At 37.6% G+C, this 16139-nt stretch overlaps 1 protein-coding gene across 1 annotated transcript in view; it reads left to right on the forward strand.

Moving 5' to 3' along the window:
• The window catches only part of LOC123522379 (netrin receptor DCC-like), a 287250-nt gene that overhangs the window by 268424 nt on the left and 2687 nt on the right, over window positions 1-16139 (forward strand). The window lies entirely within an intron of this gene.

Raw genomic sequence — 16139 nt, forward strand, 5'->3', positions numbered from 1 at the left:
CTACAGCATCCTGAAAGAGCCGCCTGGCTGTGTGCTGCTTCGTGTGGCCCCCACGTGGTCTGTAGAAGGGTCACCTCGGATGCCACCACTTCACCTGACCCTGCGGGTCCAGGGATGGTCCCCGGGTGCATGCCCCTTCCCAGGGCCCTACCGCATCTGAGGAAGGACTTCCAGGTGCTCCTCCTCTTCATGCAGTGCTGCTGTGTTAGAATAAGGGCTTCTGGGGGTGTTCTCCACTTCCCGGGTCTGGGGAGGGGCCACTGGGTCTTAGCTCAGCTGAGCAGCTGGAAGCCTTCCTGGGTTATCACAGACATGGTTATTGAGTGGGTGGTGGGACCCCAGGCAATGAAAGGGGGTGGGGGTGGCACAGGTGACCCACTTACTTCAAGTGAACTGTGGTCATCCCCTGGGGCCCTGGGTGGACAATGAGAGGAACTCTAGCTTGGAAGTTCGATTGCTGCCACATGGAGAGAGGGGAACTGTGGGAGAAGGGATTCACTCCCTTAGGTGAGTGCTTGGAGTAGACAGCTGCTATTTGGGTATCTAGCTGCAGCTGTGAGGGTCTCAATAGGATCTAGCCACCTAGATCCTGGCTAAGTCAGGAAAACCCAGGGAACAGATCACAGTCCTCCTGGACCTTGGATGTGTGGGGTCACCTCCCAGGCAAAAGAAGTGCCCCGTGTTGTCGTGGGGCATTACTTTACTCACCAGAATCCCCCCAATCATTCTCCTGGCCACTTGACTCACCACTCACGTTGGAGCTCCCAGGCGGCTACTTACCTGGGTGCCATCATGGATCAAACCAGAATGCTTCTTAAAAGGAAAGATGTTAAAACTTTATGTCAGACACTTCAGATATGTTATCAGGAGATACCAGTCTCTAGAAAAGAGCATGACGCTTGCTAAAGTAGGGGTTAGGGAAAGCTTTAAGACCCTCAACAAGATGAGTCAGCACAGTGGCTGCCACAATGGGCTACAGCATAACAAGAGATTGAGGATGGTGTAAGACCAAGAAATATTGTGCATGGGGACTCTATGTGTTAGAGTCAACTTGAGAGTATCTAATAGCAGTATTGTTAATATAGCATGCATGTATAATTTTCCTGAAGATCATAAAATAGTGGAAACATTACAATGACAAGGAACTATCAGAAATCCCTTCCCCATTAAGAAGAGGATAAGGAATGAGATATATAATTGCTGACGTCAGATGATCATCTCTGAAACAAGAGAAACTACAAATATGTCCCTCTGTGATGCATTGACTATGAAAGGCCATTTAACTCTGTGGCTCATAACAAATAATGGTTAACATTCTAAATCATGGGAATTCCAGAACATGTAATAAAACTCATCTGAAACCTGTACATAAACCTAGAGCATTGTTTCTCAACCTTCCTAATGCCGTGACCCCTTAATAGAGTTCCTCGTGTTCTGGTGACCCCCAACCATAAAATTATTTTTGTTGCTACTTCATAACAATAATTTTGCTACTTTTCTGAGTTGGGTGAATCCTGTGAGAGGGTTGTTCAACCCCCAAAGGAGTTGCGACCCACAGGTTGAAAACCACTGACCTAGAGGAAAACATAAAGGAAAACCAAGTGATACTGAATGTTTTTTAAATCCTGAAGGGTGTGAATAAGCAAGGTCTCCATTCACCATATTTGTACAATGTATACACTGAGCAAATAATCCAAAAAGTGGACAAGAAGAAGAAGAACTTGCCATCAGGCTATGGAGATAACACAACCTGCTTGCTGAAAGTGTAGAGAAATTGCTGATGCAGATTGGATTGACACCTTCAGTGTAGATTACACTTCAACATAAAGAAAACAAAAGTATACAGAGCTGGATCAAATATGCTACAATGAACTTTACTTTTAGAGTATTATAAACCAAAGATGTCACTTAAAGGACAGTAGAATGAAAAGACATCCTACGGTGTGCATCATAACAAACTTCAGATAGAATTCAATTGTGCTTATGTGGAATCTGTACATAGACAAGCAAGCAATCATTCAAACAAACCTAGGGCTATTACACAGCTTAAAATCAAGTAACTTGTGCATCATGGTTTAGCCATCTCATTATACTTATTCAATCCTTATAATCTAAGAACCTGACCAATATGAAGAAGGATGCTGCATCGGGATTGGCAAAAGGCTTATTAACAACTTGTGATATGTAGAAAACACAACTTTGCTGGCAGAAAATGAAGAGGACTTGAAGCACTTACTGATGAAGATTAAAAAACAATAGTTTTTTTTAATGGATTAAAGCTCAATATAAAGAAAACAAAAATCATCACCCTTGAGCAATGGAAAATTCATGATAAATGGAGAATAGATTTGAGGTGTTAAGGGTTTAATTTTACTTGGATCCATAATTAACTCAAAGTGAAGCAGCAGTAAACAATCAAAAATCCATTTCATTGAAAAAAATCTACTGTCAAAGAGTTTAAAGTGTTAAAGAGCAAACTGGTCCCTTTGAGGAGTAAGGTGCACTTGGCCCAAGTCCCAGTGGGCCCAAACATAACCCCAATTGTAAGGATGGTGCAAGACCCAGCAGTGTTTCGTTCTGTTGTACATAGTGTCTACAGCACCTAACAACAACATTTTGTAGGCCTGTGATGTTTCTTATCCAAATGAGTAGAAACTGACATTTATTAAAATTATTATTGAGAAATTTCATGTACCTGCAAGACAGTCAAATATAAAATTTCAAAATCAAGAATTATGAGCTTAGGTAGTAAGAATTTCACACACACATACATAACACACACAGAAAAGTAATTGTTATCATTGATGAAGCCTACTTCATGTGCTATTGCTCACTTAAAGAACCGGCTAGAGAAGTGTATGCTTTTCCAATGTGTCGTCCTAGTTTTCAATGTGGTTTAGAGGTCAGTTGCATAGCTCTGTAACAGCTATAAGATTGAGTGTGTGAGTTTATGAATCGATGGATGAATGAATGATCAATTTTAGCTTGTCATTTAAATTTGTCTTATTTCTAATATCATTCTCATCCTTTCTGAATCAATTTTTGCTTTCTGTAATTGGGAAGTAAAGAAGTATATGCTTATTTTGACCAGTCTCTGCTCCACAGCTTATGTACTCAGGGAAAAGAGAAGATCGGGTAGAAAGAGACCATTTCCTATTAACATGACTTGAACACATTTAAAAGGGTATCCGAAGAGTCTGCACTCTGGAAAAGAGAGCCATGTCCTTCCACCAGCATCCAGTAATAGAGAAAGTGGTGAAGATAGTTATTTCTTATTTGAAATATGCCAGGAAGTGGAGTTTGGAAAGTGTTGGGCCTTTGTTTAGTCACAATTCCTGAGGACCTTGTGTGTGCTTTTGCTTTGCATATGTGTGGACGGTGTGGTGTCTTGTCATTTTCAAATTATCTCTAGGTTAACATACGTCTTTAAGTATTTGTGAAACAAAGTTCAAACTGTTTCTTTCATGCCAGGAATCTAACAATCACCAAGTAACTGAGCGATATTAAAGTTTTTTCTTAATGATCAAATCATATTTTGAAAGTGGTCTATATTTCAGCAAGCAGCCGTCGTTTCATTAATTCACTAAATAAATAAATACTCTCTTCAATGAATGTTAATTGGATCTTATAAATCTGCCATCATGCTTGTTTCTATGATTACAAATTTGGGGGCAGAGTATCATCTATACCTTAAAATAGCTTGCATGCTAGTGGAGAAAACAGGCAAAGAAGCCAGGCTGTGCTGTGTGAATGAGAGAGCAGAGAGTGTTTTTATAGTGATCAGGAGAAACAACCGATGTGTCACATGACAAACATGTAGCAGTTAGGCAAAGAGTTGTGTCTATGAGGCACAAAGAACAATGCAAGTCAAACATAAAGAAAAGAGAGAACCATTACAAAGAGCTGTGTCTATACAGTCCCGCTGGGCTTCTTGGGGGTGACTGAAGGAAAGGAAGCTCAACTGGAAGTAAGGACAGTAAGACAGATTGTGACTGCATAGATCCTGCAGGAGATTGACCCAAAGCAAGTATTACAGCAGAGCAGAACAACTCCGAAATGAAGACAGATGGGGACATTTTAAGGCCGTTCTCAGAAACAGATCAGATGTGGCTTATCAGATCAGGCTGGGGATGAGGTCGAAGCTCCGACCTAAGTGAGGCGTTTTCACTGTGAATGGGACTGGAGTAGGCAGATCCGTGCATACAAAACAATCATAGGCTTTTGAAAGAGATTTTTGTGCATATTTCCCAGATTGAAATAATTACTCTGTGTTTCAAACAGAGGTAGGGACATTGGCAAAATTCATAACTAATTTGCTAATGTTTTGAGAGAGAATATGAGTTCTATTTGTTTTTTAAAATTTTCTGCTTAATCTTACCAGTTCAAGCTAATAGTAATAAACAATTACCGATAGCAAAACATCAATAACAAAACACTAGGCAAGCACTGAGATGCTTTTCAAATCTCTTGTCTTACGCGATGGAGACTCCACAATAGATTGAAGCGGCCACTGTGGTTGTCCAGTCCACTTTATCCAGCTCTCCCAAGTCCCAGTGCCAAAAGGATATGGAATCGCGGAATTATAAATCTTTCCTGGGCACTAGGTTGACTGAAATAACTGGCCTGTATACTGGAACTCTGATTTCAGTTTTCTTAATGGCCTAATTGAATTGATCAATTGTTAATTCAATCCATTGTTCATTCCTTTAACTGCAATTAGATGACTCTGGGCCCAGTATCACCTCTATATAATTAGGGACATTGGATTTTAATGGACTAAATTGACTAAAATGTATTTCAAATGATTTGTGAACAGAATATTTATATTTTAGTTTTTAAAAATATAATTTGATCATGACAAATGCGTATAGCGATCTTTGAATTGGGAAAGGCTCAGCCTGTTGCATTCAGTGGCAGGGTTGGCATGCATCATGTTGTTTAACTATCGCGTTGTTTCCCATTTTTCCATCACTCAGAATCATATTGACTTTCATGAATGTAAATTTTGACAGGACTCATTTCAACAGTCATATTACTTAAACAGTAAAATGATACTTTAAGGTTTTTTTTTTAATACTTTAAGTTTTTAAACAAATGTTTCACCAATTGGTTTATCGCTTGTTTCTAACTCACTTGTTTCTTTTTTTTTTCCTTTTCAATTTGACTCTTTTGTACTTACATATCAAAATGAAATTAAATTTGAATACAATTTCTGTATATTGCCTCTATAGAATAATGAGAGATAACAAAGGAGACCCATTGCTCCTTTATTAAAGTTTACCCTGTAGCCTGACAATTTATGCTGCCGTAAGACTAATACAAGTCACAGAAGTATAATCTCAGGTGCACATATTTAGTTCCAGATGAATGTAGACATGGAAAATGTCAGTAGGTAGACAGTTTGGAAAGTCTTTCTACCAGTGATTACTTGCGAAGCTAATGAAGGGCAAACTCTTCATGAAATGATACAGTAGATAGTAAGCATGGAAGATCTACCTTATGGAAGACCTGAATCTCAAGTCTAGGAACGTAGATTTGATTCTGTCAGCTTTATTAATGGCTGGGAGTCCCTGAAGGATTTCGAGAAAGGAACACCTGACATAACATACACATGGAAGACAGAAAGAAGAGAGAAGAACAAAACTAACTAGGGTTACCACCTGGGATTTTTGCCTACTACCAATATTTTTCTCCACTGAAGGGTTTTCCACAGTTCACTTTTTCTGCAGACATATTTTAAATAAAACAAAAATATACTGAACTATTCTATAATCAGGACACTCTTAGCCCTTCATTGATCTAAGTGGGCTTTAATGGTTCATCTATGTGTACTTAGAAATGAATGACTTACAAGTTCTTTTTGTGTTAAAAGCATGCAAAGCCTTTGTTTTCTAGTTACAATAGCATATTTAATCCAGACTCTATGAACAGGCCTATATTTACATTATGGCCATCTGAATTTGTGGATTTTGCTGACAAATATTTATCCATGGACATATAAAATATCCAATTTTCACTACTATCTAAACATAAAAACAAACTATTGGTTATTTTGAGTAAGATAGTTATGAAATAGATTAAAGATAAATTTGTGTAAATTTTATATTCATATAAAGGAATAGATGTTTCTCGAAACGAAGAGAGCCTGGCTTTTACCAAGACAACATTGGGGCTATGGTCAAACCAAACAAACAAACTGACAACAAAGGAACAAAAACAAGGATCCTTGCTATTGCGTGGGTTCCTCCTCACTGGGAGATTCCGTGTGTGTCAGAGCAGACCTGTGCTCCACAGGGCCTTCAGTGATTGCTTTTCAGAAATAGAGTGCCAGGCCTTTCTTCCCTGGTTCTACCCCCAGATGTTTGGCTAGTGGATGATTGTGTTAATTACTTGTGCTACCTAGGTATTCCAATCCTCCTATAAAAAGTTAGAGACTTGGAAACTGGCAGGGGTAGTTCACTGTACTGTAGGGTCTCTATGAGTCAGAATCAACTTGATGGCCATGTGACAGGCCATGGCCTGACACACCATAGAGAAGGAACTTTACCTGATGCTATAGAAGCCAACCCTATAATGCCTGAGGGAGAAAGGCACGTACCTAATAGTGAAAAAAGTGTTCCATCTGTCAGCTCAGGTCTCGAGGGATACCAAGTGATCCCTTACGTATACGTTCTCTCTCATTATAAAGGCTCTGCTATTTATAAATCGGAAGCATACCTTTATTGATTCAACATTGACCTAGAAGAAAATAATCCAAATATTTTTTGGTTCTTTTTTTAAAAACAAGAACCAACATTTTTATGGTCCGCATTACTGGAACAGTCTTTAATTGTTGTCTAATGTATATATGTAAATTATGATGATTTCTAGATTCCTTAAGCTAATTTTGACACATCATGATGGCAAAATTTGTTTTCTGGGATTTTCTGTCAGTCTCAAAGAAAAAAATAGCATCCTATAAATGTAAATTCACTCCCTCAGACCTGCTACAAAATAAAACTGATAGACTCAAAATGTGCTTGTGAGACAGAAGGCATGCAGCCATATGTCAGTGATAAGAATAGACACTCCATTTCGTTCCTCCAAACTATAACCACAAATAGCAATATGTGTGTGTACATGGAGGGGAAAAAAGAGGAAATATGAACAGATGCAGGAATATTTACAGGGAAGGAATGCCATTTTTAGTACTGAATTGGTGTAAATGAGGAATGAAAGTAATAGCACCATAGAGTGATGAATAATAGCTACTGAGAAATGGCTCCCATCTCCCTCTCTGTTCAAAGCTGCTCGGCTTAAAGCCAGAATGATGTTTTTCAATTTTATTAAGTAAATACTGGTTCTTGTGATCAGTCTGAATTAGACTGGTTTTCAATAAAAGACGTTCTAAACACAGAGTTAGAATGGGGTTTCGTGGACATTTCCTCCCAGAACACATGTTAGAGTACCTCCTGATATTTGAAGACACCTGACTCCAGCTGAATTTCCTCAAACAGAACTAGGTAGGGAGTGGAGAAGGAACCAGCAGGTGAACAGTGAGTCTGCTTGAAATTGAGGATGCAGACAGAGGAAATGAGGGCTGTGCAGTAAAATTAATTTGTATCTCTTATGCCTGGGAAGAAATCAAAGAGAATATCCCACAGAAGCCTGCAGTGCCCTTTCATTTCCAATTGGAGAAGTGTTTGATAGCCCACAGAGTTGGGAATTTAATAAAGAAAACCAGGGAGTACCCAATGAGGACAACAAACTTTGCGTTCAGAAAGCACAAACATTAAAAACAGCCATTAACAATTTTGGAGCCCTGTTGGCGTAGTGGTTACACTTTGGGCTGCTAACTGCAAGTTCAGCAGTTCAAAACCACCAGCACTCCAAGGTACAAAGATGAGGCTTTCTACCTCTCATAAAGAGTTAAAGTCTTGGAAACCCACAGGGGACAGTTCTACCTTTTCCTAAAGGGTCACCATGAGTCGGTGTCCATTCAATGGTAGTGAGTTTAAGATTGGTTATTCTGAGAGAGTCATTAAGCTGAGTGAATCTGTTGTTTTTCTTATAGAAACACATCCTAACACAGTCCACACACACAATTTATATATATATATTCAGAACACAGTGAGTACAGAAATAAACACAAGTGTTCAGTTATATCCTATTAAACTGATCATTAGAGAAATACTTAAGAGTGGAAAGAGTTCCTGTGACTAATTTGCTATCCCATACATGTCATTATTCTTTTTCTTAAGGATTATATATCATCTCAGAAAAGCAGGTTAACCTAAAACAAAAAGGAAAGGAAAAGAGAAAAAGCAAAGCCTAAGTAAAGGCAAGAAGTCACCAAATGTTGACACTGTGGTCTGATGCCATGTATGTACTTAGATCAGTAGCTCTGTAATGGTCGTTTTCCCTTCTTTGTTGATGTAAGAACTCTTGCTGCCTGAGTAAGATTAGCTAACCCTGCCACCAGGATGACAATGGGCTCAGGTCAAAATTTAGGCTAACATTCTCTCCCCACAAGAAAGGGCTAAACTGAATGTTAGTATAAGGAAACCATGAGCATGTGTAACCAAGGTAGAGAAACCATTGCTTAATTTTGCATTTTTCATTTCTTCATATGAAACAATCATGTTAGAAGAAATGTTAACTTTTGTAGAATTGATTGTGATTATAAAATTGTTTTATAGAGTTCATATTTTCCTTTTATGTTGTTTGTATTATAAAATATACATCTGAAGAGGTACTCCTCCCCCCGCAAAAAATCTAAAAAAAACAACCAAACAGAAAAGGCTCTGGTGGGCAGAGCTTTTGTAGTATGCGTTTTTACCCCTAGGCAAGCATCAAGCAACTTGCTCTGAGGTAGTGCACTCAGTGGCATCTCCTAGAAAGGTTCTCTCTGGTCACAGTGAATTTTTTCATAAAAGCTGTTTTGCTCAAACCTCGTTTTTTGTGATGGCCAATTTAACAGAACAGCGTACAGCTGTGAAATTTTGTTTCCTGCTGTGGAAAAATGCTGCAGAAACTATTGTGATGTTGAACACAGCTTACAAAGACAGTCCTATGGGAAAAACTCACGTGTACGAGTGGTTTTCTAGTTTCAAACAAGGTGAAATGTCAATTGATTCCAAATTTGTTCTGGATGTCTGTCAACTTCCCAAATGGACAAGAATGTCGACTAGTAGTGTATTTGGAGTCTGTTCTACATGATCTGACTGTTAATCAAGCTGTCTGTGGAGGTTTTGAAAAGACCCCAGAACAGTATGTGACAAAAGAAGAAAAAAAAAAGGCTGATTTGTGGCAAGCAGGGGACTGGTTTTGCCACCACAACAATGCACCTCCTCACGCAGTCATCTCAGTGTGCCAATTTTTGGCAAAAAAAAAAGAGCATGCCTCTCTTCCCCATGCACCTTACTTACCTGACTTCGCTCAGTGTGACTTATCTTTGTTTCCGTGAATGAAGAGGGACATGAAAGGACAGCTATTTGATGATGTAGAAGAGGAGAAGGAAAACGAGGAGGTGCTGTCAGCTATCCAACAGAGAAGTTTGAAAAATGTTCCCATGAATGGAACCGCAGATTTGACAAATGTATTAAGTGTAATGGAGAGTATCTTGAAGGTGATAAGGTTATTTTCTAGAATAATTTAAATGCATAGCTTTGACATTTTTTTTTCAGTTTTTGGAGGGGTACCCTTTGTACATAAAAGTACTATATGTGTGTGTGTGCAGTTACAGAATATCGTTTCATTTTATTTGTGAAATTAAACATTGTATATTGATGGTATTTTCTATGATGTCGTATTCATAAATTCACGTGGAAAATCCATTATATTCTATTAACTGAAGAAATTAATTGAAACCTAAAGCGGTACTGCCTAGTTAATAATAACACGAATGGTGTTATTTATTTATTTTTTGGTATTTTTAATAAATTATTTTTTAGTCAGAATTTACTGAGGCTTCTCAAGTTCTATGAGAGAAAGTCAAAAAGTATTACTATAAAATCATGGAGAATTTTACTAAACAGAGCGATCAAGGTGTGAAACTTTTGTTTCTCAACATATCTTCCATCCAGGTCTATATAAAGGCTGTGTACTCCTGCGGGTGATGTTTCCCTCAATTTAACCTTTCCCCAAATAATTTTGCATTCTTCAATTTATACTATAACAAACAACAGTTTTGTTACACTCAAGGGACTTAAATTATGTCTCTTTTAAATGATCTTGGAGTTTTGAGAACAAACAGAAGTTTGAAAGGCAGGCCTGCAGGGTGTATTTGGAGAGACGTCCCACACATGTTTTGTAGGACAACCCTTGCTCTCAGAGAGGGAACCTGACACACTGCACCTAGCAGTGCAAATTTCCTGTCATTTTCCTCACTGATGGGCTTCTTCAATTTTCTAGAAACATTTTCCTACTAGACCCTGATGGAATCTATCAAGATGGCCCAGGTGGAGTCCCCCCTATTAAAAACAATAGCCATAGCCTCTAAGCTACCTGTGTGTCTTGAATCCCGTGGTCTATAGTTCCTTCAGAGCAACTGTTTCCATTGGCTCCTCTTTTTTGACTTGAAGACACCCTAATGAGACCAGGACAAAGGTATTACTGAGGGGACATGTCCACGGCTATGGACTGTTCACAGAGGTATGTTTAAACCGACTTTATTTGTAACAAATCCCGGCATGGACCCTAGTAGCAACACTTCTTGACTTATCTTTGTATTAAAGTAAATGTAGACCAATCCGCAGCTGCCAGCACTGTTTCAGCTATGTCGTTATGAATTCTATGGGAAACAATTCAGTCTGCTCTTGAATATTTACCATAGGTTTTACAATTAAACGTCTGCAATCAGGTCCTCTTATACACGTAGTTCCATCCGCCTTCCAACTGCAGAGTTTAAAGTCACCCTTTCTAAAAATAATACTTCCTCTTTTAAGGAACTCGAAAAGTACAGTAAAAAAAACCCAAAAGATGAAAATAAAATAACTCAAAATCCCATCACACAAAATTCACCTTGACATTTGCATTTTCATCTTCTCAGGCTTTTTTTCAAAATACACATTCTTAATCCTTCTTTACAAATCACATTTGAAAGAGAAACTAAGTGAATTCCAGCTTCACAGTGTCTCAGCAAACAGTCAACGCCACCCAAAAAGGAGCAAAGCTGAACTCCGGAATTAAACCAAAAAACAAAATTATCACCGGCATACCTGCTTTGTAAGAAAATATTTAAATATCTCCAAAAAGAAGGAAAAGTATAAAAATCAGAAACTAGGTCTGCATATAGATAGAACAGCAGATGAATAAGAAAATGAAGGTACATTTTTAAAAATTATTTAATCCAGTAGCCAACTGTTCAAATTAATAATAACATTGCATTAGGTGATTGACTATAGAGTATGAATAAATGAAATGAACCATAGTAAAATGTAAGGGGTATAAATGAGGAATTGGGGCATCATGTTTAAAGGTAACTGTATTAACCTTGAATCAATGTAGTGAATGTTTAAATTAAGACACATAGCTGTATATATGCATTGTGTACTCTAGGACAAGCATCTATAATTTTTCAAGAGAAATAGTACGTATACTAATAAAGTTGTCAAAATGGAATTGTATAGAATGCTCAATTGAAACTAGAGAACTCAGGACCATAAAACACACCTGAACACATTTAAAAGAGTAGAAACCTTGCAAATGATGCTTTCAGACCACAATAGTATTAAGTTATAAAATAATAATTAAAAAGTAGCTGGAAATTCTCCAAATATTTGTCAACTAAACTATGATTTCCATGTAACTGTGCACCAAAGGAGATATTTCAAAAGGAATTTAAAAATATTTTGAATTAAATAAAAGTGAACATAAATGTATCAAAATATGTAGAATGCAGGAAAAGTGGTACTTGGTGGGAAATCTGTAGCATTTTTGTACTGTGTAGCTACATATTGTTATGTAATATGGAAAAAACAGGACGTTAGAAATGAATTTTGAAAGGTCAGTGTTTGTTCCATGCACGTGGAACAAGACATTCTTGGAGAGGGATGAGTAAGTAGACTTCATGGGAATTTTAGGGCAGTGAAACTATCCAATTTGATATAGTAATTGTGCATTTGGAAAGCTCATTTGAATTGTATGTTAAGAATTAAGTGAATTATGATTTTGTTCCTAAGGCAAGACTGTTTCATACACAGTGGGGTCGGATCTTTGGGATCCATAACATTTTTATTGGATGATTTGGGGGAAGTCAATAGCTAGGCTTTTTAATCTAGAGACTTCACTCATTCTCCACAGCATCACAACAAATGCACCTCCATTGACAGAGTGCTGGTGGATGCCCTTGAAGTACATTGGCCAGGCATTGAACCTGGGACTTCCTCATGGAAGGGAAAAACTCCATTATAGACCTGTGCTAATAATGTATACATACAGACTCATTATTTGCAGCAAGTGTACAACACCAATATATGATGCAAATAATAAAGGAAACTGTGGAGAGGAGGAGATGCTATTAAAATGTCTTCACTACCTACTGAATTGTTTTATAACTGATATTAATTGTTTAAAGTTATCTATTTTGTGTTACATGGTTTTATTTGCCAATAAAATGAATTAGTATAATTTGAGTTCAATCGTGGGCTATTACAGAAGTAAATTAGCATTTCATACAGGTCCTGAGTATATTTTCTTTTAACTAGAAGGAGAATTTAATGAGATTTTTACATGATATTTTTCACAAATAGTGTTTTAGATGAATATATGATTGTAAACTTTTAATGAGAATGCCTCCATGGTAAGGACAGCTGTCTACATATGCACATTGGGGAACATATCCATTTCAGGATACCTAATTTTAAGCAATATTATCTTTCAAGCCGTCTCCATTTGATTGTATTGACACTTTCAAGAAGGAAAAAGCATCATACTATCATCAGTCCTCGGAAGTTTGAGTCATCTTTTCTGCAATATTGGTTTAATACAGATTAGCACATTAGGAAAATTCCCTCAATATTTTCATTGTGAAGAGGATTTGTTTTTGTTGCTGTAACAGCCAGCAGCAGATGTGTGAAGGCTGAAAAAGTAGAAGCCTCATTTTCTCCACATAAAGAATAATTTAGATGACAATTGCTATCCAAATGAGTAACTGAGAACGAGTGTTCTTTACTAAGCTGTGATTAGCAGGTAGGGAGTCAGGTCAGGTCAGGTCAAAGAAGACTAATAGAGAAGTTAAAATATTTGCACGGTGCCCTCATACATCCCTCCTTCCCTTTTCATCACTAGTGGCCTAGGCCGTCACACCCTAACCTAAAACCCACGGTCAAAGTCAAGTCTGACTCATAGTGACTCTATAGGTCAGAGTAGAGCTAAGTTTCTAGACTCTTTAAAAAAGTATGGAAACAGATGGCCTCCTCTTTATCCCAAACAGTAGCTGGTAGGCTTGAACCCAAATCTAATGCTTAGTTCACTGTTCCACCAGGGCTCCTTAAGCCACAAGTCAGTGTGACCTTAATCCTACATATTATAAATGTTCTTTCCTAAAGATTTTACTTTGAGTTTAAAAATGATAACTTTTGTTCTAATTCCATCTAATGCATTAGGTCGAAAATATCCTGGTTTAATAAGTGTCAGCTGTTGATCAAGAAGTCCGTGGTTCAAACCCATCATTCACTCCATGGGGAAAAATGAGACTGTCTGTTCCCATAAAGATGCAAAGACTTGGAAACCTTTATGGGGTGTCTATGAGTTGTAATTTATACCATGAAAGTGGTTTAAAGGGATGTGGATTTTAATGAACCCACTACCATTGAATAGATCCCAATTGATAGCAACCCTATAGCAGAGTAGAACTGCCTTCTTTGAATTTCAGAGACGGCAAATCTTTCTAGAATTCAGTGGCTTCATCTTTCTCCCTTGAAGCAGTTGGTGGATTTAAACTGCTGACCTTGTGCAGTCATATGAGCAACCACGTTCTTTTGTAGCATTTAATGGGCACTGTGGGATGCAACACCAGAATCCTCAAGGAGATGGCTTAGTCCAATAGCCAGAGCAAGGAACTCAAACATGCTAACGACCATGACAATAGTGCAGGACCGGCAATGTTTTATACACTTATACATAGGTTCCATCAGGTTACATGGAGTCAGCTGACTCAACCTAATAACAATCTTAATGAAAGCATATTAAATGATGGAAATTTGGTCAACGGTTTAGATCAGTGGAAGTGTGTATGAGTGTAAGGATTTTCTTCAAGTTCACCTTGAACTTGTTGATGTGTCTTTATGTATAAATAAAACCAAAAGCTAAACCCATTGCCGCATTGAATCGAATTCATTGTGACCAAGTAGGACAGAGTAGATTGGTTCCATTAGGTTTCTAAGGCTGTAATTTAGATGGAAGCCGATTGAAGCTCATCTGTCAGTTAGCAACCGAGCTGCTTAGCCACTGTACCATGTGATTCCTACATTATGATTGTGTTTCAAGAATAAGTCATCACCCAGACTGAATACGCATTGCTTACATATGCTAGTAAAAATGAATAATGCTGTATATGTAGAAGGAGAACATGCATCGGATAAAATAGAAGAATTCAGTAATGCTCCATGTATCCAAAGTCTCAGTTGTAGGGACAAATTCACTTGAGGAACTGTAGTTAAGAATAAGAAAAAAGAGTGTTATTGTGAATTTCTAACTTCCTCTTTGGAAGAAAGATATTTTCTCAGTCCTTGTAGATTTGATCCCCAAACACCTCATGATATTTAACACAATTCTAACATATTTGCTTAATTTCTCAAGCTACAGACACACCAAACAAAGTAGTAAAAAGTAGAGTACAGATATTAGTGACAGGCAATTTGAGCATATCAAAAAGTTTAGCTGATAACAAGGGAAGCACACAATACCACCAGCCTCACTGGAATGTTGGAATTGGAGAAAGTTTAGGGAACAATTCTGCAGAGTGCTATTCTTGAATTTCTTATTGTATTAAAGTTTAATTTAATAAATACTGTTCTTCCTGACCTCCTTGATTAATTAAGAAAGTGTTCAATTACACTTAGAATCCCTTTAGAAATGCTGAGTCCAGCATACATTCTAGAAAGAACTATATCTGGATGATTAAAATGTGAAATCATAATGCATATTGGTAGAAATGTTGCTGATTTAGAAAATTTACTGAAAAAGTATGTTTTACAAGTAAAAAAGATTTGTCTCCTCAAGCTGATCTCATTGTCTTATACCACAATATTTTAATAGCTAAGAATATTTTAATATTATAACTCCAAATGATAAGAATGGAAAATATTCAGATACATATTTCTTACCTTTTATTTGTACCTATGTATTATCCTTATCACTGTATCTTATTGTTAGATGCCTTCAAGCTGGTTCTTTCTCATAGAGATCCTGTGCAGAACAGAACAAAATGCTGTGCTGACTTGCACCATCCTCACAATGGTGTTGGGGTTTCAGCCCATTGTTGCAACCACTTGTGACTTTCTCTCTTTTACTGACCTTCACCTTTACCAAGTGTAATTCCTTCTCCAAGGATTGGTCTCTCTAACAACATGTCAAAAGTAGGTGAGGAAGTCTTGCCAACCTCATATCTAAAGAACATTCTAGCTGTAATTCTTCCAAGACAGTACTTTCAATGTTCTCTGACAACATCACTCAAATGCATTGATTCTTCTTTCATCTTCCTTATTCAATATCTAACTTTCACATGCATATGAGGTGATTGAAAATTCCCAGACTCATGGCAAGCACGCCTTAGTCCTCAAAGTGGCATCCTTGCTCATCAACACTTACAGATGTCTGTCCAATGTAACATATAACTTAATTTCTTGATCGCTGCTTCCATGATCATTGACTGGATATAAAGCAATATGGAATCCTTACAATTTCCAAAATTTCTCCATTTATCATAGTGTTATCTATTCCAATTGTAAGGATATTTAGTTTTCATTACATTGAGATGCAATCCATACTGAAGACTGCAGTCACTGATCATAAACGAGTGCTTAAAACCCTCATTCCTTTAAGCAAACCAGGTTGGTCATGAGCCTTCCTTCATTCCTGATACCAAGTTCTTCATATAGTCCAGCTTATCTACTCAGCACACAGACTGAACAAATGCCGGTGAAGGTTACAAACCC

This window comes from Echinops telfairi, unplaced genomic scaffold, assembly GCF_000313985.2.
Source record: "Echinops telfairi isolate 266 unplaced genomic scaffold, ASM31398v2 ScPeMD7_7400;HRSCAF=8409, whole genome shotgun sequence".
NCBI lineage: Eukaryota > Metazoa > Chordata > Mammalia > Afrosoricida > Tenrecidae > Echinops > Echinops telfairi.